Consider the following 21,676-nt stretch of genomic DNA (forward strand, 5'->3'; position numbering starts at 1 on the left):
TTGTTTTGAGGTGCAGGGTCACATTTTGTATAAGAATAGGGAGAGGGAATCACCTGGATCTCAGTATATTTACATGTTTCAAAAAGGGCCTTTAGGCAAGGTTAAATATGGTAGATTTGTGTTGGGATTTGTCTTTCAAAAGGAAATAGGGAATTCAAATTTATATGGGGAAAGGGGAGTTTGGACTTTGATGTTATCCGGGGACAACCTTTGCCAGGGTTTGAACGAGTATTTACGGCCTTCCTTTTCTTGCCTGACTGACACACCATGGTGTTGATAGAAGAGGGAGTAGAGATGTATCAGTGTGGCCTTCTTCAATAACGAGATGTAGTAGATGTATCGATATAGCTGCCAGCACGACTGCGTGGGTGCTGCATCCTTTTATAGTAAATAGGTAGAGTGAAATTTGCGTTGTGATTGGTTGGATAGCATCACGTAATTGTGGAAAATTCCGGTATAGTGGCACGGTCGTGCCACTGAGTATACCGAACGCTTACAGTGTGTGCATACGTTTTATGTACGCAGAGATTCGCGCAGGGCGGGACGTAGTAGGGGTGGCTTGGAGAGGTAGGAGATTGCTCATGGGGCGAGAATCGTGGATAGTGTGGCCTTAATTTTCTCTCTGCTGTGTGTTCCCTGACAGGCCAAGCATATATGCGCATTTCAACGTATGCGCACGTAGAGCACCGGACGCAAAACGTAGGAATTTATACGCGAGTCTGCTCTGTGACGTACAATACGCATACGCGGCTGTACTAGCGTCGCGTGCTGTGTACATAAACTACATATGGCTGTCCATCGATTTCGATGATGACTGAGACGATCTATGTGTAAGGATGCGAGTCAGTTCTTGTTATGCTTCCTGACATGGCTCCACAGACCAATTCTACTTGTACTGCGGAAGTTGCAGGCAGTGCATGCATAGGGTTTGTCTGTTTCTTGTAAGCAAGAAGCATTGGCGTGTCTTACTGCTTTCTTCTCCTCTGCTGCCTGATGTCGCTCTCTCTCAGCAGAATTTGTTTGATCCCTTACTAGATTCCTCCAGTATGTCCGATTTACGGCAACCTTCTCCAGACTATCTGGTGGGATCTTGGCCAGCAAAAGCTGTCTTTTCAAGGTGTCTTTGAAGCGGAGGAGGGGACGGCCAATGGGTCTTCTGCCTGTTTTCATTTCTCCATAGAGGGTTTGCCTTGGCAGACGATTACTATCCATGCGCAAAACATGACCTGTCCATCGGAGTTGTGACCGCATGATAGTGGATTCCAAGCTCAGCAAGCAAATAATCAACGTTGGTAGAGGTGATGGGACAAACTAACACTTCCGAGGCGATCTGGATGTAGCTATCTTTTCGAAGCGCAGCTGAGGAAAGATAGCGTCCACATTCAGATCGCCGAGGAAGTGATAGTTTGTCTGATTGCCTGAAACTAAAAGTTGATTATTTGCTTTATATTCCACATCTAGAGTCCTAGAAATTCCCATTTTATTCCACATCTGAAACCGTTTTAGCTGTCTTCAGGTATCCTTAGGGCGTAGGCTACGTGTGCGAGTAGATGACAAAACAATGAATTTGCTGCGCACACCGCGCGGCACTGAAGTGAAAGTGCGTTGCAGTGTTTACTATCAAGTGACCTAGTTAAATGATAGTCCACAGTGAGTGCAACACGCACTTTTATTTCGCCCGTACTCATCTCGCGTTAAGACTGTATGGACTGCCAGAGATCAGCAAAACAAACAGCTGTCTTTAAAGATAACAAAACAATGAATTTGCTGCGCGCACCGCGCAAAGTGCGTTGCACTGTGTACTATCAAGTGACCTAGTTCTTCTCAGGTAATGTGATGGGCAAAATTACGCTTTATCACGTGATCAGCTCTTGACCAATCCTATGACAAGATTCTTAGTATGTGGAATATTTATTATAATACAGTATATAAGTAGGTTTTGGTCAAAGAGATTTTCTCCTCCCCACCACTAGAGGGCGGACTCTACAATAGAGTCAGTGATTTCATGGGGGCCGCCATATACCACTTAGTAATGGCGGACTTTGCGTACTAAGTATACATTTCTACAGCGCGTATTACGCGAACTTCTGAACTTTTACGCGAGTACGCACTTGATTTTGGCTGCTCCTCGGTTACTCGTTTGCTAGCGTGTTAGCACGAGGGGTGAGCCTACCACCTCGTTGTCATCCAATGCTCCCCTTGCGCTCACAAAACAATAGCACATGGCGTATGAAGACTCCGCACTCTAGCAGTCACTGGGGAAAATCTCTTTGGTTTTGGTTAACTCTGCGTGCAAGAAATCAGTGCTGGTACAGTGAGTCTAATGACATGTTAGATCTAGGGACTTAGGATCTAGACCTACGGAAAATACATTTAGATCGGGGGACCTATTTACTATAACAATTGATAGTGCATGTTTTTATTGATTTACCAGTACTGGACTATAGAACTCCAAATACTAAATGTGACCCTGCACCTCAAAACAAACAAAAAGTCGCCAGACATGGATTTCTAGTTAAGAGTAGATTCTGAAAGAGCAGACATAAGCTTTAAAATGATGTATAACTCAATTCAAATGGACCCTCCTAACCTATCTGAATATTGGAAAGAAAGGACTCACTCTGGAAAGTGTGAACTGAGAAAACAGGCTCTGAAGTACAGGGTGTATTCAAGCGCTTAATCTTTACCAAGCTATACTGGCTGTGGGATGAATGGAACAAAAAAACAGGATGCTGACCACTGGAGCAACAACAATGAAGGGGTTAGATTGTACTCAACTAGCTGACTCATTGAGAACTTGGTACTTTTTTAGAGAGAAGTTTGTAAAGAAAGAATATAATAATGATTTCTTATATTTGGGATCATTTCAATGTATTTGGTATAATAGAAACATAAGATCTAGGTCAAAGCAATTCTATTATTATGAAGAATGGTTCAGGAATGGCATTATTTTTATTCATGATCTTCTTAATCCCCCTCATCCAGGTTATAAACTTTTTGAAGAGTTAGTACTCGATTTCGACATTTCTCCTCATGATAGAAGAAAATATAATTTCTTGTTGAAGAACATTCCTTCTCCTTGGTTGGATGGACTTAACGTACATGATCTTGATATACATGGAAAGATTGTTGATAAGCTTGTACAAACCCTAAAAGTACCTAAATACGCATATTCTATTATGGTTGATGAGTGTTTGCCTGAAAACTGTATCACTTTTTGGGAAGGATTAGGTGTGGACCGTGAAAATTTGAATGTGGAGAAAATCCACTTGAGGAACTTTAAGTGTACTATTGATTCACGGCTTCGCTCCTTTTATTTCAAAGTTTTCCATAAAGCAATTGCATTGAATGATTTTTTGTTTAAGATTAAAAGAAAAGATTCGCCAAATTGTTCTTTATGTAACAAGACGCCAGAGACGATTGTTCATTTATTCCTTCACTGTGAGAAAGTAAAGTCAATTTGGAATGAGGTTATCAGTATTATTAATCAGAAAGAAGGTACAAATAGAATCGTTTCAGAGTTTGAAAAAATGTTTGGTATAAATGAGGATAAATTTTTAACTTATATTTTTCTTCTCGTAAAATATTATATTTATATTTGTAAATTTCAGGGTGCCACCCCATAGTTCATGGGATTGAAAGCTTGTCTTAAGACTAACAAGGATTTAGAGTATTTTTTGGCAAAGAAAAAGGGTACGCTTGCTTTACATTTTCGAAAATGGAGACTGAATTTTTAACTTGTTTGTGTAGTTGAACCTGGAGTCCCGGAAGTGTCACATATTTTGTTGGTCCCCTTTTATTGTTTGTTTTTGTATCTTGATAGACTACGGACCTGATGAAGCAAAGGGTTAATGGTAAAAATATGTTCCTAAAAACCTCGTTATAACACTGTTTTACTTGGTAGAATGTATATTGTTTAGTAATTCATAATTGACATGATTGGTTTTTGTATGCTGCTTTTTCTTATTTTTTTTTCTTTTCTTGTTTATTTCTATTTGTATAATCATGTTTTTGATCTCTGTAATTTTGTTTGATGTTGTTTAATAAAAAAATTGAAAGATAAAAAAAACCAATGAAGGGGTTTAGCTGAAATTAAGCATGCTTCATTAGCACATTCTGTACATGACAAATGCCAACTTTCAATGCAGTAGCATTATTCTTTTAAAAGTTATTGGAGTTGAAAGTGAAGTGTATTGACAGGGTTTTTTGAGAAACGGGAGGAGGTTTCTACGAGAAATAACTAATCATAATATTCCACCAAAAGTGTTCGAGAAAATCTGCTGAAAACACAAGTTTCTGTTTCTTTTATGATCCCAAACGTTAATATGATATAGAAAAATACTTGCTCTTTCAGAAAATATGAAAAGCTAAAAATTGGCATGGTTGACTCATTTCACTTATTTTCAGTCCTCACACAAAATCACTGTGTGCGACTTTTTGTTCGTTTTGAGATGCATGGTCACAAATTATCCCTCGTGAGGTTTTATTCACCTCGGCCTGCACGCGGTCTCGGTGAAACAAAACAGCACTCGGGATAATTTAGTATTTTCTAATCCAGTATAGTGAATTATAGAGCATGCAGTATTTGTATAATATATTCGCGGAGTGAATTCATACCCCCGCATGCGCAGTGAACGGTTTGCATCCGAAATACATACGCGTGGCATCCCCTTTGTTTCCGTTAGGCGTACGTGATGCATCCGCTTCATCCGCTATGGACCCGCTCTTCCCGCTTTGTGTCCGCTTCACAATTATCCCAAGTAACCCCTTCGGAGCTGTCATCTACTTCCATCCGCTCTCATCCGCTTGGCTTCAGATGAACTTCCGTTTCACATCCCCGCTACATGCTTCCCACTTTCTTTCTTTTCCATTATGTTTTCGTAAGTTTTCGCCAATTTTGTCCATTTCTGGAACGGATGAAAACGGATGAAGACATTTCCATAATTTTGCTGGTCTGCTGTGTTTCTTTTTTTATGAATACGTTTATTTGTCCGTCGGCCAGAGCAATCCGGGCCTTAAGAAAATGAAGAAAAAAAATTATAGGTTTTCTAATCCTTTGCTTAATTCTGAAATGCTCGAGATTACACGGAGCGAAGCGGCAGCGGCTTGGGTTACTGTACATGTTCAGGGCATTACGAATATGACTATATTATGACTATATACCTTCTACTGCTTCACATACTTTTCATGCGCTCTACTGTTTGGTAGATAGGTCATCCACTTTATTTCGAGGTATAATATGGTGTCCAGGACCACCGTGACATGGCCTTTGTCAGCTGGGAAATATCTGATGATATCATCAGTTTTAAGAGTTGTAAGAATTAAAGTGTACATAATTTCGTGGTGTTGGATACGATCGAGGACTTTTTTGGTAGGAAGGGTGAGTCGGTGTATACTGCATGTTTTATCCGCACTTTCAATCTTGATGACTACTATAACATGCAGTACGCCTATCAGACATCGGTATCTTGTTGGTTTTTTTTGAGAAAAGGCAAAGACAAAGAATTTCCTTGAAGGTTGTAACTCAGGGCCAGTGGTCCTCTTGAGGATAGGTACATTATCCACTACTAAGTCATTTGGTAGTGAGGTAAATATACACAGCCCAGTCGCTGTACGTAGGTACGTAGCGACAGCGTACTTACAGCGTCTGGTCGGGCTAGTAGTGAGGTAAAAAATCGGACGATCCATCCTAAAGTTATGAATTTTTAAAGTATCTGCGTAGTCACTGCAGAGTGAGAAGAGTACTACAGTGTTTGATGTCATATGCGTAGAAGTATAAAAGAAAATTTGATGTTTTTTTCTTTTTTCTTTCTGACGTATGTTAAGAAAAAATATAATACCCCTACCTTCTCAAGTTGTATTTTTTTTAATAATGGGAGAAAAGTGAAAGTATGTTGAATTTTCTTTACATTTTTATATTGTTCTACACATGTGACATCACAAGCTACTGTAGTCTATTTATCCAGCAGTGAGCAAGCTAAAACTTCAAAAAATCATAACAATTGAACGTTTTGACTGTTTTATTTTCCTCAAACTCTCGATGTAATATTGCTGCATTCACTCAATCAACATCACTATAAAGGTGGATTTGTCCTTTATATTCGTTGTACATGTTTGACAGTACAAGCTGTAGTACAATCTTCTCATCAGCAGTGAGCGGTAGAAACTTCAAGAATTCATAACTTTTTAACAGATTGTTCGATTTTCCACAAACTCTTAGTGATGTATTCTAACAAGATTGGGGCATTTAATCAATCCACATGAATATAAAAGTGAACTTTTCCTGCCAAAGGTAGTTTCGAAACGAGGTCAACACTTTACCTCAGTGCACGCTCGTCACTCCGTATCAGTATCAGGGCAGGGCAACGACATGTATGTTCTGTGAATAGTAATGTCTATGAAATTTCATCTCATCTTCATTTCATTTCAATACTGTGATAGAAGTAATTCGGTGTTGTTCTGCAAGTCAATGCATACAATAAACTTTCAGAGCATCAGTATTGATACAAATGAAATCAAATTACAGGACATATTTTCGTTAAAATACGTGCAGAAAATGTTCATAATAGAAAAGCATATAGCTTAAGCAAAGACAAAACAACAGTGACGCCTGCCACATGCTAAACACAAGTTTTGATTTGCAAGTGTGTAAGATGTAATTTTGTGGAATTCATCGCATAGTCCTGACACTGCAATAGACATGTCACTGTGTATTTTAAGGTGTGACACTTGACCTCAATTCTTTCAGCCTTTCAGTTTTTACACGTAAAATCACTTACCAAGAATATCGTAGCGTCCAGCTGTCATAGCCGTTTCCCATAGTTTGCATCGGATTTGATAGTTGCTCCCCTTTTGCCATAACATCCAATCCTGGATCATCTTGCGTGTGTTGAATAAGTCCTCTTCTTCAGGCCCTCCTTTGTCATCAGTAGATTTGCTTTCTCCCTTTGTTTCACTCTTTAACAAAATATTGCTGATCCTTGTACGATGTCGTTGTTTAAGATGAGAAGCAAGCCTCTGTACTTCATCCGTGCTCATTGACTTGATCCATTTCTCTTTAACTGTAAAATAATCATATGACTCTAGACCGTCAGATAGCAGTACATGTCAATAGCACGAATTTGTTGATTGAGTTAGGTTCATTCAACAGCCCACGGATTCTATAAATAACCCACATTAAGAAGAAGTTATCACATGAACCAGCTGTGAACAGTGGCATAGATCTGGTCATATCCAGCAAACGCTGGTAAATAAAAAGGTTATCAGCTCAAGAGGGAGTAAATATTTTTGTACATTTCTCAAAGTGTCTTCTCTCTCTCTCTCTCTCCTTTTACGTCCAAATTTGGGTACATACTTTTTGTTATGATGAAAAATTTTGTACCAGGTACTGCCACATCAAGCTATGCATTGATGTTCCGATCCACCCTATACAGCTTGATGAAACCTTGTGAAGCGTAGGCCGAACCTTAATAACAATTTATTACTGTACATGATTTGCAGTCGACAGTAAACATGTTTTTTCAGTATAATGTTGTTCTCATTGGACAAAAAGGTGTGTTAGTATCCTTTGATAGACGGTAATTGATAATCAAAATAGTTTCGACAATTTTACGTACCTAAAAAGAAGCATTGATGTATTGGTTTGCAGTGCGCTTTCTCTAGAGCTCGGCAAAACTTCACAAGGAGGTTTCCGGGAGAGTAACGTTTCCATTTTCGAAATTTTCGCAAGTAATCCCTCACGACCTTGGGTTGTTTACATTCGGTAGCGGGGTCCAGTGATACTCCTAATTCCCAAAGGACCTTTTCGACTTTGCTGACACCAATTTCATAAAATACATGTTCGGCGAGGTCATCGGGTACAAATTGTTGCTGATTATTGAAATCTAAAATCAGTGAGATGGGAAACGTGACAAAGAAAATAGGTTATACTAAAGGTAATTGAATAACGAAATGATAATGAAAGTAACTGAAATGTATACACAATTAAAAATGCGGATAGACAGAAGCATAACTTCGGCAGATAACGACAAATATAAAATATCTGAAGAATTTACAATATCATCAAAATGTTGCAATAACGAGAAGTCCTAAAACTGAGCTTTATGGTACAACAATGTTCACTCTGAAGCTTTCACATTCAACACCATCTAGCAGAACACACTGTTTCATGTTGTGTAAGTTACTTTGAAACCATTGTAAAGCCCCTTCTCTTAGACCGTATGACGTCACATATGCTTCAAAGAACGAGCCTTACGTATAACAAGCAATTATCATCTAATTTGTTCTGGTTCACTACTCTTCGTGTGATTTCGGGTGTTAAGATTTGTATTTCTAATCGGAAGAGCTGATCTTTTTTTGTTTGTTTATATTTGAATACAATCAAAATATGTTGCCTGAAGTACTCAACAATTGTGTTTCAAATGAATTTCTCATTTCACTATCATCCCACTCGGGAACGTTCTCATTTTCTCAAACTTTTGTCATGTCCAACTCTAGGATTATAATCTATTCGTTTTACCGGTGTCAAGGAGTGGAATTTTATCGATGGTGATCTTACAGCGCCTATGAGCACATGGACTAGTTCTTAAAAGTTTCCATTGGTTCCCCATTATCAACCGCATTCAAATCAATTCTTTGACTTCCCTTAAAAGAAAACTACGGAACAGCCAGTGCCCTGCATATCTGTTAACACTCACCTGCCAGTGCCTGTGGTCTGTGTAAAGACCAATAGCAACAAAATATGTTATTCCATCATTGGTTAGAAACTAGCAAACAGCCAGTTTTCTAAACATTTGAGGTGCTCCGTTTCTAACACATTTTGTTTATGTAGATCTCTATGCTTTTTGAAGTACAATGTATTTATTCAAGTAGGATACAAATGCATCAGTTACACATTTGATGTAAGTCTCACCTTTTAAATATTGCACAAAATCTACCATGCTCTCATCGCTGACCTTTCCAAAGACGTCTAGTAGTTCCTTTTTCAAAGTTTTCTTATGCCCGGCTTTGGGATCACAGAGAAGAATGTATAACTGAATGACGGTGTAAGTCGTCGATTCGCCAGATCTAATGATTTTCGATGCTCGCAGAGCACCCACCAGCTTATCCAGGACCCCAGTCCTCTCAGCATAGCAAAGCAATTCCCATACTTCGATGTAGGACAATGAATCTGTGTCAAAATTCCACAGGTAAACATGCTTTTTGTATTCATCTAATGAGTGATCAATGTGTTTGAGAATGAGTAATCTTGATGACTACAGTTGAATTAATTCAATTTCAATGTCAACATGAATTCGTAAAATTCTAGTTTCCTATGCAATTCTGCATGAAAACACAACAAAATCCACGCTTTAGCTATCTCAAAGCTATAAGAACGAGAAGAAATGAACAATTATAGAGCAAGGGAACTGTTGATAGAAATTATGTTAAAACAGATAAACACAATGTGTGAAGATAAACACAATGATGCACACACATTCGGTAATATTGAATGTAGACGAAACCAGAAGCTGAAGCAAATTCAGTAATTTCAAACACATGACATACTTGCAGCATACAGGAGACGAAAAATGAACGACAAAATGTTACTTAACGTGCAGAACAGTTCGTTGATTACGTAATGCGTTGTGTACCTATATTTGATTTAATCTGCTTCTCTCAATGGTTGTCATTCATTTTTGTTCATTTTATAGATTAAACAAATATTAACTGGTGGTGCGAAAATCCTGAAGTGGTAATATGCCATCGTTTTACCTGATCTTTGATTTTTTGATATTGGGCAATATTTTTTACATATTACTTTCATTTCTCGAATCTTTTCAAGTCATATTTATATGTACAAAAAGATAAAACAATCCTAGTCGACTCCCATTTCAGATATGCCTTTAAATCCTTGCATATTTAACACTAGAAATTGACACATTGCTGTATGATGACGTAGATCTTAAGTTGAAATAATAATTGCCATGCACTGAATTATCGATCAACGACAAAATCTTACCTGACAGTGGCAAAAGTTGAGATTCCTCGTCGGTACCTTGTCATGCAGTTATATGTGTATATGAAAAAAAGATAGTACAAAACAATATTATTACATGGGATATCTCGCGGAAATGTGACAAACAGACTCACGTCATCATCACTGTGAAATGTGTATTTAGTCATTGTCTAAACAAATCTGTGAACGATAGTTTAATTGTCTTAAGACTACACATTCAAGTAATGAAAGTTCATACGACATGTGGAACGCAGCTGACAAAAGAAGTCCTTGAAATTGCAGGTTAATCGTAACACAATTATGTATGACCATGAGACATCAAACATTATATCAAACATATTTCCATATATACAAAATCCAATGAAAACTGAAAACTATAGCTATATGGATCGACACTTCAGGTGACGATTGCACGCTTATGCGGATAACACTTGATTTTACATCTCACCTTTCCCTTTTCGATTCCTGTGCTTCCGCCGAATATACCAGCCAATGGCAATAACGACTAGTGCTCCCACAATCACGGAAACAACTGCTTGATGAATTAATTGACAAATAAAGAAAATGCAGTCAGAGATTACGAACTACTGTTGCATCAGATAAAGTATAATACATTTGCTTTTTTTATTTCAACAATTGCAATTCTACTACCGGTACCAAATTTTCCGTTTTCTAAACTGTTTTGATGCACACTGTGACTTATCTGCAGTGCAGGAAACAGTACGTCTTATAATGTGATCTGAGTGTAATTCTGCTTATTGGCGTACACTATCAATAAAAAGTAAGAGTGAAAGATCCGAATAATAGAACAATGAAACTATCATAAAAATCAGATAAATGTAGAAGAAAAAGTAGTTTTAAAGATAAAAATTTCCCAAATTTGTCATAATATGGCACATCCGTTATAGTTCCTTAGATTATGAAAGTGTACAAAACCACCGAAGCCGTAATTGTCCAACTCATTGAGTCAAGTAAGTTTTCTTGAGAATATCAAATAATGTATCTATAGTTGCATTCAAACGTGCAGGATATTAGTCACTTAGACACCGTGACATACTTCAAGGACTTGACCTCAGAAGATAAAACATCTTAAATATCATGTAGCACGGGTTAGAAAAAAAAAACAATCTAGCTCATTGTCTTTTATTTCAAATCAACCATTTGAAGTCTTCACGACCGCGACTGACAATGCCAACGTATCAATGTTGTCAACAGAAACGCACGTAGAAAGAGAGAGATAGAGAGAGAGAGAGAGATCTACACACACACACACACACACACACACACACACACATGTCTTCGTTACCTATAATTTTAATCCTTATGATAATTATTATAAAGCATGCTGACTGCATGAAAACTTGCAGGTGCGATTAAGGGCTTCATTTATCTATTGTGACTTGATTAGGGCCTACTACAAGCTCAAGCTCTCTCTCTCTCTCTCTCTCTCTCTCTTTCTTTAAATGATACGACTTTAGGATGAAATGTTTACATGCCATATTGGAGCATACCTACTTTAAAAAAATGCTTGGTCGTAAAATGGATTTTGCTTGACAAGAAAAGACAAAACGGCGATCTAGCAACTATTGTTTTATAGTGACCCGCACAATTATTCTTCCCGTTTTTAGTAGAAAATAATATCAAAAAAAAGAGGATACAAACACCTTCAAATTTTTGGTTGTACGAGCGGCCAACAATATTTTATAATGCCTTTAATAGTTATAGCCCCAGACCAACAGCATTGTAGAGCCTGGTAGTGGCCTATACTTGTATTCATATGCATTATGCATACATATAGGATGTATGGCCACGAACAAAAAAAAAAAAAATGTCAAATTCCACTTTGTCTTGCTAATTGTTAATATGTTGTGTGATGTATTGCTGTAAATGAAGTCATGTAACTGGCAGGCAGTTTCTTTTTTCTTTAAGCCGTTCTTAATAAACATCTCAATAAAGTCCTGCAATTCCAATTTGATGTTTCACATTTCTCTTCAAACTGCATCATTTCATTCAAATGTGACATCATAAGAAAGCCTGACTAATTGTCTTTACTATGACAACCCATTTGTTTACATTATGCTTTCCTGGGACGCACAGTATGACTAGGTATGAGGAAAGGTCAAATGTGAAATGTTGCAAAATAGAGCAAACGGGCTATGTCAAACAGTATAATTCCCATTTGCTTTGCCGTTTTAGGGAAGGAATGTGCTTAAAAAGAATACATTGTGAGATTATAATTAGGTTCCATGCTCTCTCCATGAATTAAAAACTGTAGTGGTATCTGCAGATTAAATTTAAACATATAGGTTGACCAAACAGTTATCTAATGTCTAGGAAATGAGAGTTTTTGAAAGTGCTCTCATTTGAGAACTGCTTATTCCAGTTGTCTTTTTTCATAAAAAACTGTACATTATCAATAACAGAATTGTTGCGACTTTTCACAATAGATCTGTCCCCATACTCAGCAGCAGCTGTTTTGCACATTCCAAGAACACCCAATCATAGCAAGTAAGGTTTCGTTTTAAATATAACAAGGAAAAGTAGAAATTACGCGGTGCGTAATATATGTCCCCGCCGGAAGTAGCATTTAGTAGCAAAATGTACAATATAGGTAAAAAATCAAGGTCAAAGGTCAAAGAAGTCAAAGGTCAAAATTCTGTGTAGAAGTTTTGAAGCCCTCACCTAGTGCCATCACATAAAGCAAACAGAATCGAAATCGGGTTAGAAATGGCGAAGGAGTAGCATTTTGTAGCCAATATACAATATAGGTCAAAAATCAAGGTCAGAGGTCAAAGAAGTCAAAGGTCAAAATTCTGTGTAGAAGTTTTGAAGCCCTCACCTAGTGCCATCACATAAAGCAAACGGAAGTGAAATTGGGTTAGAAAAAGCGAAGGAGTAGCATTTTGTAGTAAAATGTACAATGCAGGTCAAAAATCAAGGTCAAAGTTCTGTGTGGAAGTTTTGAAGCCCTCACGTAGTGCCATCACATAAAGCAAACGGAATCGAAATCGGGTTAGAAATGGCAAAGGAGTAGCATTTTGTAGCAAAATGTACAATATAGGTCAAAAATTAAGGTCAAAGAAGTGAAAGGTCAAAATTCTGTGTACAAGTTTTGAAGCCCTCACCTAGTGCCATCACACAAAGCAAACGGAATCGAAATCGGGTTAGAAATGGCGAAGGAGTAGCATTTTGAAGCAAAATGTACAATATAGGTCAAAGGTCAAGGTCAAAGGTCACAACTGAAATTCTGTGTAGAAGCTTCAAAGCTCCCATGTAATGCTATCATATAAAGCAAACAGAATCAAAATTGGCTCATAAATGACAGAGAAGTAGCAAATTGAACATTTTGATCACACACGGACGCACACACGGACGGACGGACAGACGGACACACGGACGCACATACGTACGGAGCCCGTTTCATAGTCCCCTGCTCGAACTCGTTCGGCGGGGACAATTAATCAGGCTTTCTTATGATGTCATATTATAATGTTGAAATAAGATTATGTGGGTATAAGAGAATATGATCGTTCAAACTTAAATTGCAGAACTTATTTTTGAGGAGTTTTAGTATATAGCATCTAATAGATTCACAGCATAGATGGCGTGTCATGTAGTGCCCAATTGGTGAAAAGAAAAAAGATGCATGCTCAAGTACCGCTATGTGTGTTTACCAGTGACTGTCGTGGTATATGATTTCCCGTCAGTTTCTTCAAACATGATTATGGCTGATCTCTCTCCGTCTATTCCAGGAATCCCGAAAGCCTTGCAGACATACGGCTCATCGTTTGGAGCAGCACGTATAGAGATCACCTTATTCTTCGTTCCGTCGCTGTTTGTGGTCTCTTTTGAAGTTTGGAGTGTCATTATCTCTTCGTCACGCAGGAAGACAAGGGAAATGTTAGGAAAGTAGTTTCCCACGGAACATGTTAGAATCAGAGCTGCGGATGATTTGACGGTACAGTTCTGTGTCGCCTTCCCCGTCTTGTTTTTGCAAGCGTCGACAATGGGGAACGGACTGACTGGTTTGCCTGTAGAATGTAGAAAGAATTATAATGAATTGAATTCAATTTGGGCGCGGGAAAAATGGTTGTGAAGTTATAGTTTGCTATTTAAATCAACCAAAACATTCATTTAATTTTCCGTATATATAAACAAGCGCATAGACTATAATAACAATGATTCTCTAAGTTTTATGGTAGATCCGGGTCCTAGAAAATACAATGAATAAATGGACAGACTCACCTATAACTGTCACGTGCTTTTCTTTCTGATATGCCGTCTTTGCGTCGAGGTCGAAGTATTCACAAGTATATATCCCGGAATCCCAAATAGTCAAGTGGCGAACAAACAGAGAATAGTCTTCTGTGGAGGTCTGGAAGCGATCGTCGTCGCTTATTATTATCCCATCTTTCCGCCAGCGCACATCTGTTGCCATCTCATTGAACTGGCACGGGATAGCGGCATCTTCTCCCATCTGAAGTGTAACTGAGATCTCGTCTAGGACCAACCGTTCTATCGGTGATATGAGAATTACAAGACTTACAAATCTGTCATATTTTGTATGATGAGGTCCTCGACAGTGATATAACTCATGCTTACATTGTTAAAATGTGTCTGTATAACTTTTTTTCCCAATTCAAACTGAGAATGTTCTCGTATAATAATGCGAAGAAAAAAGAGAAAACCTTTAACGAATAGGCATAGTGTAATGTTTATACGTTTTCCGCTTAGTTCTATTAAAAACTAACTTTCCAACACGCCCCCAACATGTGGAGGTGTTACTGCTCTAAAGAAGGAATATATTTTGCAGTATCTATAAGTCTTTTATGGTCCTTTTTTTTCTTTAATGCACTCTTTTTTTCTTTCTTTTTTCCACATCAGGCTAGCAATATCAAATCAGAAAAGCACACGCTTCATTTATTCTCAGATCAAGTGCCTCATCATAGGGCATTAGACTATAACGTTAGTACCAGCATAAATTTAAATAAATGCATGGCCTTTTTCCCCAATTAACTGAAATGGGCCAATGGTGTTAACTATACCATGGGCAAAGTTGAATTTATCTTTTTCAAATTATGTCTTTCTTAAACACAGCGATTTCACTAGAGTTCGTGCGTTGGTGTAAAATGATTATTTGAGTTTTCTTCGTGCAAAATGCGTGTGAAATATTTTGATTACGTGTCAAATCAGAGCATGAATTTCGAATCTTAGTACGTGTACCCTAAAAAGTGATGATTAGGGAGGTCAAGGTAAATGCCGCCGAACACTGTTCTTTTTTCAAATTATGATTATTTTGCTTTATTTGTCGAAAGCAATATTCAAGAATGTCTAGAAAGAGATCGACCTGATGTGAAAATAATTCTTCAAAGATACAGCAGCTTCCAATGAAAAGGACCCCCCCAAATATAGCCCAAAGCATCCTACTTAGAACTTTCCCGCTCACACAAAATCAGCTGAAAATATAGTAATAATGTACATTTATATAGCGTTTATTACAATTGTTTCTAAGCGCTTAACATTTAAATCTTAAATTAATACATGTATAAGGATTATGAAGAGCATAATAAATTATACAACATTACGTTACATAATATAAGATTAAATTACATTACATTACATTAAATTGCATGTCATTATAATAAATGATTAAACAAAATAGATTGGATGACATGGAATCAGTGAATCGAAATACAGTCTATTGAATAAATATGTTTTGAGTCTAATTTTGAAGGTGTCAACAGAAGGAGAATCACGGATTATCACTGGGAGATCGTTCCAAAGCTTGGGGGCACACACAGAGAAAGCACGGTCACCGTAGCGAGTCTTACTTAGTACGTGGACCCGGTGTTAGCTGTAAGTGAATTGATGATGATGAACGGAGCCGGATGGAAGTGGTCTGCGTCTTGGGCTTGATGAGTTCTTTGATGTATGATGGTGCGAGTCCATTGAAAGCCTTGTAGGTTAAAAGAAGAATCTTGAACTGAATACGTTGTGCAATAGGAAGCCAGTGAAGTGAACGAAGAATAGGAGTAACGTGCTTGTGCTTTCTTGTGCGTGTGATTAGACGTGCGGCTGTGTTCTGGATGCGCTGGAGTTTAGACAAGTGAGATGCAGGCAAGTTGATCAACAGACTATTACAATAGTCATTCTGCGCAGTAACAAATGCATTGACCAGTCTGTCGGTGGAATTTTTGTCAAGGTGCTTTCGGAGTTTCCCTATTCTATGGATGCCGAATGAAGCAGCTCTGCAGATCTTCTGAATGTGTTGTTTCATGCAGAGTTTACCGTCCACTACAACCCCAAGGTCTTTAGAGCATTCCGATGGCTTGACAACAGCCCCATCAACTTTAAACTTTGGGAACTCTGATGACCTGCGGAATGTGGATGTAACATGGACAAGTTCAGTCTTGGCACCATTGAACTTCAGATGATTTCTAGTAGCCCAGGATTTCACAGAAGATATGCACTGTTCTAGTTTTGACATACCACTTGCAACCTCACTAAAGTTTAAGATGACATACAACTGAGTGTCATCTGCGTACATGATGTGCTGAATGTCCAAGTGAGCATTGACATCAGTCAGAGGTCCGGTGTACAATAATGATTATGAAATCCAGTGGTCCCATGACGGACCCTTGCCGTACTCCACATGGAAGCGGAAATGGGTTAGACTGCACATTGTTGATAGCTACAACCTGCGTTCGATCTTCCAGGTAAGAACCGAGCCACTGCAGGACCATTCCGTCAAACCCGTATCTGCAATGGAAGCGCTGTATCATTGTGGTGTGGTCGATCTTGTCGAACGCTGCAGAGAAGTCCAACAGGATCAGAACAGCCTCGTGTCCATTATCTATAAATAACAGCAGATCATTAGTGACTTTTAGAAGGTCCGTTTCCGTGGAGTGATATTGGCGATAAGCGGACTGCGTTGCGGGAAGTAGCCTATTATCGTTCAGATGTGACCTCAGTCGGGCAGCAACAATCCTCTCAAGGACCTTACCGATAAAAGCCAGGTTTGCGATGGGACGGTAGTGATTGAAGTCGTTGCGATCCAGTGATGCTTTTTTTCAGGAGAGGAAAGACATGCGATTGTTTGAATGCCGCCGGTACTACTCCAGAAGGCAAAGAGTGGTTAATAAGTCTGGTTATAAATGGAGCAAGCTCTTCGATGCAGTCCTTCACAAGACACGTTGGAATAGGATCTAGTAGACATGATTTTGAAGGGCTTTTGCGAATCCCCTTCTGAACTTCAGAAACCGTAATAGGTTCAAGGTTGGAAAGTATACAGGACGTAATTGTTTCTCCATCAACATCGGGTGAATGACAGGAGACCTCTTTAAGACTCGAGATAATATTCTGGATCTTGTTGTAAAAGAAGAGTCCAAAGTCGTCGGCAAGACCTGTATCTGACTCATGATCAGGAAGAACTTGTGCCGTTGGACAAGAAAGCCTCTGCGTGAGCTGGAAAAGCTGCTTGGTGTCACACTGCGCTACCTCATCGGTCAGGTACTGAGATTTTGATTGACGTTGTAAGATAGCGTTGTAGGATTTTCAATTCTCCTTGTATATTTGTCTATTGATTTCAAGGCCAGACTTCTTCAATTTACGTTCAGCACGGCGGTTGGCTCTTTTCGCCTCGCGAACTTCATCTGTGTACCAGGGAGATTTTGGCCTGAGAGAGACGAGTTTAGATTGCTTCGGTGCATGCTTGTCGAGGAGTTGTTTCAAGACAGTGTTATACTGTACAGCCATATCAGAAGCATCGTTGGTTGGAGGGAGTTCAAGCAAAGCATGTTTAAGGTCATTCCTGAACTTGACAATGTCAATATCACGAAGTTTCCTACAAGTGATCAGCTTCTTTGAAGACACAGGACGTACAAAGTTCAGAGTGGTAAGCACAGCTGAATGGTCGGAAGGAAGTCCAGAAATGATGTCCATGTTCAATATTGGATGACCGAACTTCCTTGAAATGAGCAGATCCAAAATGTGCCCAGCTTGGTGTGTAGCTAACCTAACGTGCTGTTGCAGATTACTTGTATCTAAGATATCCAGGAATATCTTAGCATCTCTGTCAGATTCGCCATCGACATGGATGTTAAAATCCCCTAAAATCATCAGTTGATGTTGATCAATCACAAGTGATTCTAGTAGTGATGAAAATTCTGTCACAAAATTGTGATATGACAGTTTGTTCCTCGATGATGGGGGTGGTCTGTATATGACACAAGATCTGAAATCGACAGAACTCGAGATTCCGACCAGAACATCCATTTGCTCAAAAGAAAAGAAATTCGCGGAGGAATTCCTGGTGAGTTCCAAGGACGAGCGATGTATGATATATGCCTCCACCCCTAGATTTGCGAGGTTCATGTATAACACGAAAGTCTGGCAGAGTTGAGGTAATGTCCGCAATTGTGACGTTGTCATGGGAATCACTACACAGCCATGATTCGGTCAGGAACAAAAGATCTAAGTTGTTACTAATGATCAAGTCACAAATCTCTGTAGATTTATTGTTCATGGATCGGCAATTTCATTGGCCAGCTTTAAGACAGGTTGCACCATTTAGAGGTGTTGAAGGAACAAATCCAGGCCCCTCCTGCACTGGAGTTAAGTAGACGAGATTGGAATGATGAAATGGACGAGATAAATCTCGCCCTACATGTCTGCAGGATGAGTCTGGGTTGGAGACTAGCACAGGAATTGGTTGGAGGCATTTGATGCGTTTCCCACCCCTCTTCCCGCGTTTTCTCCATCGTCTGCGTTTTTCTTCCTTCTAATATCGTGAGCAAGGTGAAGATGGCGCTGTTATTTGAACTCCATGGACACTGCATGGTTTGCGTAGCAACTGTAGACATCTAATCCGAGAGTAGACTTCACTGTCAAGTGTGCATTCATCCTCATGGGGTCGTAGGCTTTGAAGATTGAATGCTGTGTACTGACTAAGTCTTACATTTCGAGCCATGTCCATGTGAATGGACTTAAAGTTTGAATCACAATAGTCCAGGTCATCCCTGAAGTCCAGTCGAACAAAAGGCAGATGATGATTAGAGAGTCCAGTGAATAGAATGGTTGAATGACCAGTCTGAAAGGGCACAATGGTAGATTCACTGCATGTCGAAATCCAATGGTGATGTGAAGTACTATGATACAGAAAAACTGCAAAAATTAGATGATAAATACAGGAAAATGCAGAATCCATGGCAGTATCCAAAGCCATCATTCTATTCTATGGTCTTTATCCTCTCAGCTAGTGTAAAAATCACCCTGCCTAATCAACTATTTCAGGACAAAATAGAGAAGAAAGTGGGAGCCTGTGAGAGCGCTGCCCAGTGCTGCACAGCACTCCAAACTACTGCACCTACTCTGTTAGGTCCTATATCACACTTTAGAATTTACAATATTTGCTTCAGCAGAAATGTCTGAAAACGTGTTTTTGTTTTTGTTTTTTAATGCAAAAGATTGGCCAGGACTTTCTCACTGTCGATTTTCTTCTCTCACACTGTCTGCCATACATTTTGATACCACTTATGGCCTACACATTTGTTTTGGTCAAACAGTTCTGGTGCCAAACTCCAATTACTGTTCCAAATCTAAGAATACCATGGCCAATAGGCTTAATCATTACTGAATCTACGTTGCTTGATTAATGTTATGTACCATGGTTTGCCAACTGAAATGAATGTGGGTTTATATTTGACTGAAGTTCTATGTAACAGCTTGAAAGTTACATAAGTTCTAATGTTAGCCTTCCACCTGATCGGTCTCATGATATCTTTTATCTCATTCTGAATAGCTGTTCCAACATCCAACAGCCTCTCAACAGTTTTTTTTTTTCCGCATCAAAACTAATCCCTATAATTATGACTCCAAGTGTGCTGTGCGGTTATTGGTTTACGGATTATGTTGCTCAAAAAGACATCTGATTAAATGAATAATCATAATGATAATCTGCACCACATGAATGTCATAAACGATATCTATACAAGATGAACAAGAACAGCATTTACCTTGCATCTGTAGATGTAATAGTAACGGTATATGTGATTAATTTTCTAACAAAGTTCAACCATTGCTTCACGTAAACTTGTCCTTGATGATTTCTTTCTAATTTTGTTTGGTCTGCCTAGGTAATAAACTCTTTTATTATTAAGGTTTTTATCTTCTTTTCAAAGTTTCCAACATTTTCAACAGGAGGTTATAAAAAATGAAGAAGCTGGAATTGGGTGACCAAAAAAACAATTCTTAAATCACTTTACAGCAACCAGTTGAAGACGTGAACATAAGAACGACCCATATAGTCCAATTTGTTTTTTTTTTTTTTGCCAAATTCAGTTCGACATGGGAAATTGTAGCTTATGCATGGACTCATCTTATGTATAAATGATAAACCTAATTACCCCCGGAAGTGCCTGAAATGAATGAGTGAAAACCTTATTAATGTTGTAAGAATTACCTAAGTCCAGGACTTGGTTCATTCTTACATTCATAATTATAGCGCCCTCTCTCAACGCTTCTCTCATCTAATACAGCAGCCTATTATTCAATGAACGACCCAAGTCCATATGATCAAAGAACGACCCAAGTCCATCACCTAAATGGCCTCTCGACAATTAATGTAAAATAATGTTGTCATAATAATATATGTTCTAATTTGTGTATACAATGTTGCCTTCCCATCACAGTTAAATAGAATATCATTGGACAAGTTTTTTTAAAGTTTACTCGAACTGACCTTCCATGGACTTGGGTCGTTCTTATATTCAGATACTCAGTTAGCAATCCGGATGGGTGCAACGAATGCTATTCCAAAACACAAAATAAATGATCTTCGACATAGGACTTTAGATAAATAATGCTGTGTGTGTTTGTACGAAATTGAGTAGGCAGCAACCAGTGTAATGCCACATATTGTAGGACTAAGGGTTCCACGCTGTAAAGTGTTGGAATGTTATGTGGATATAGTCCAGGCTAGAAGGGACCTAACCTTGTTTTTTGATATATACAATGTTTTTTGATGGTTTCTCGTCAATTCGAGGGTGCTGATTCCAAATCCGATTGATGCCACTCGCGTAACCTTGAGCATTTTCGGCAAAATGCAAAAATCCAAAATGGCCGCCAAATATGCTAATTTGGCCGTGATAATCAGAATAAGGCGCATTCTATTACCAATTATTCCGCCAAACTTTGTACATTTCCTAACCTAGAGTTACTCCATCTGTATTTACAAGAGAATTTTCGTTTCATATAGATTTATATGGTATTTAAAGCTCATTTTCAATTCAAAATGGCCGCCATTCCTATGCTCATGTACAATATGAATGGTAAAAAAATACATAGAAATATAGAACAAATTTACTGTATTTCTTGTCCTGTACCTAAGCTGTTATAAAGTTTTGCGTGTGCAACGCAGGAATATTGGGTGCCACTGACAATATATAGATCCTACATGTATTTTTATTCTTCAAAATGGTCGTCGATCACTCTTATTCTGTACAATATGAATGGCAAAAATATATGTGGAAATAGAAAGTCAATTTGCTGGGTGTTTTTTTTTTTCTGACATCCAGCTACATTGTTTATTAAGATCTAGTGCTGATCATATATCTGAAGGATGTTCTTAACAAAAAGTTATTCTTTAGTGATGCAAAAGTCCTTATTTACCACATAAATTTC

This window comes from Diadema antillarum, unplaced genomic scaffold (genome assembly GCF_040938485.1).
Source record: "Diadema antillarum isolate AM-2024a unplaced genomic scaffold, OU_Dant_1.0 scf00000215, whole genome shotgun sequence".
NCBI classification, from domain to species: domain Eukaryota; kingdom Metazoa; phylum Echinodermata; class Echinoidea; order Diadematoida; family Diadematidae; genus Diadema; species Diadema antillarum.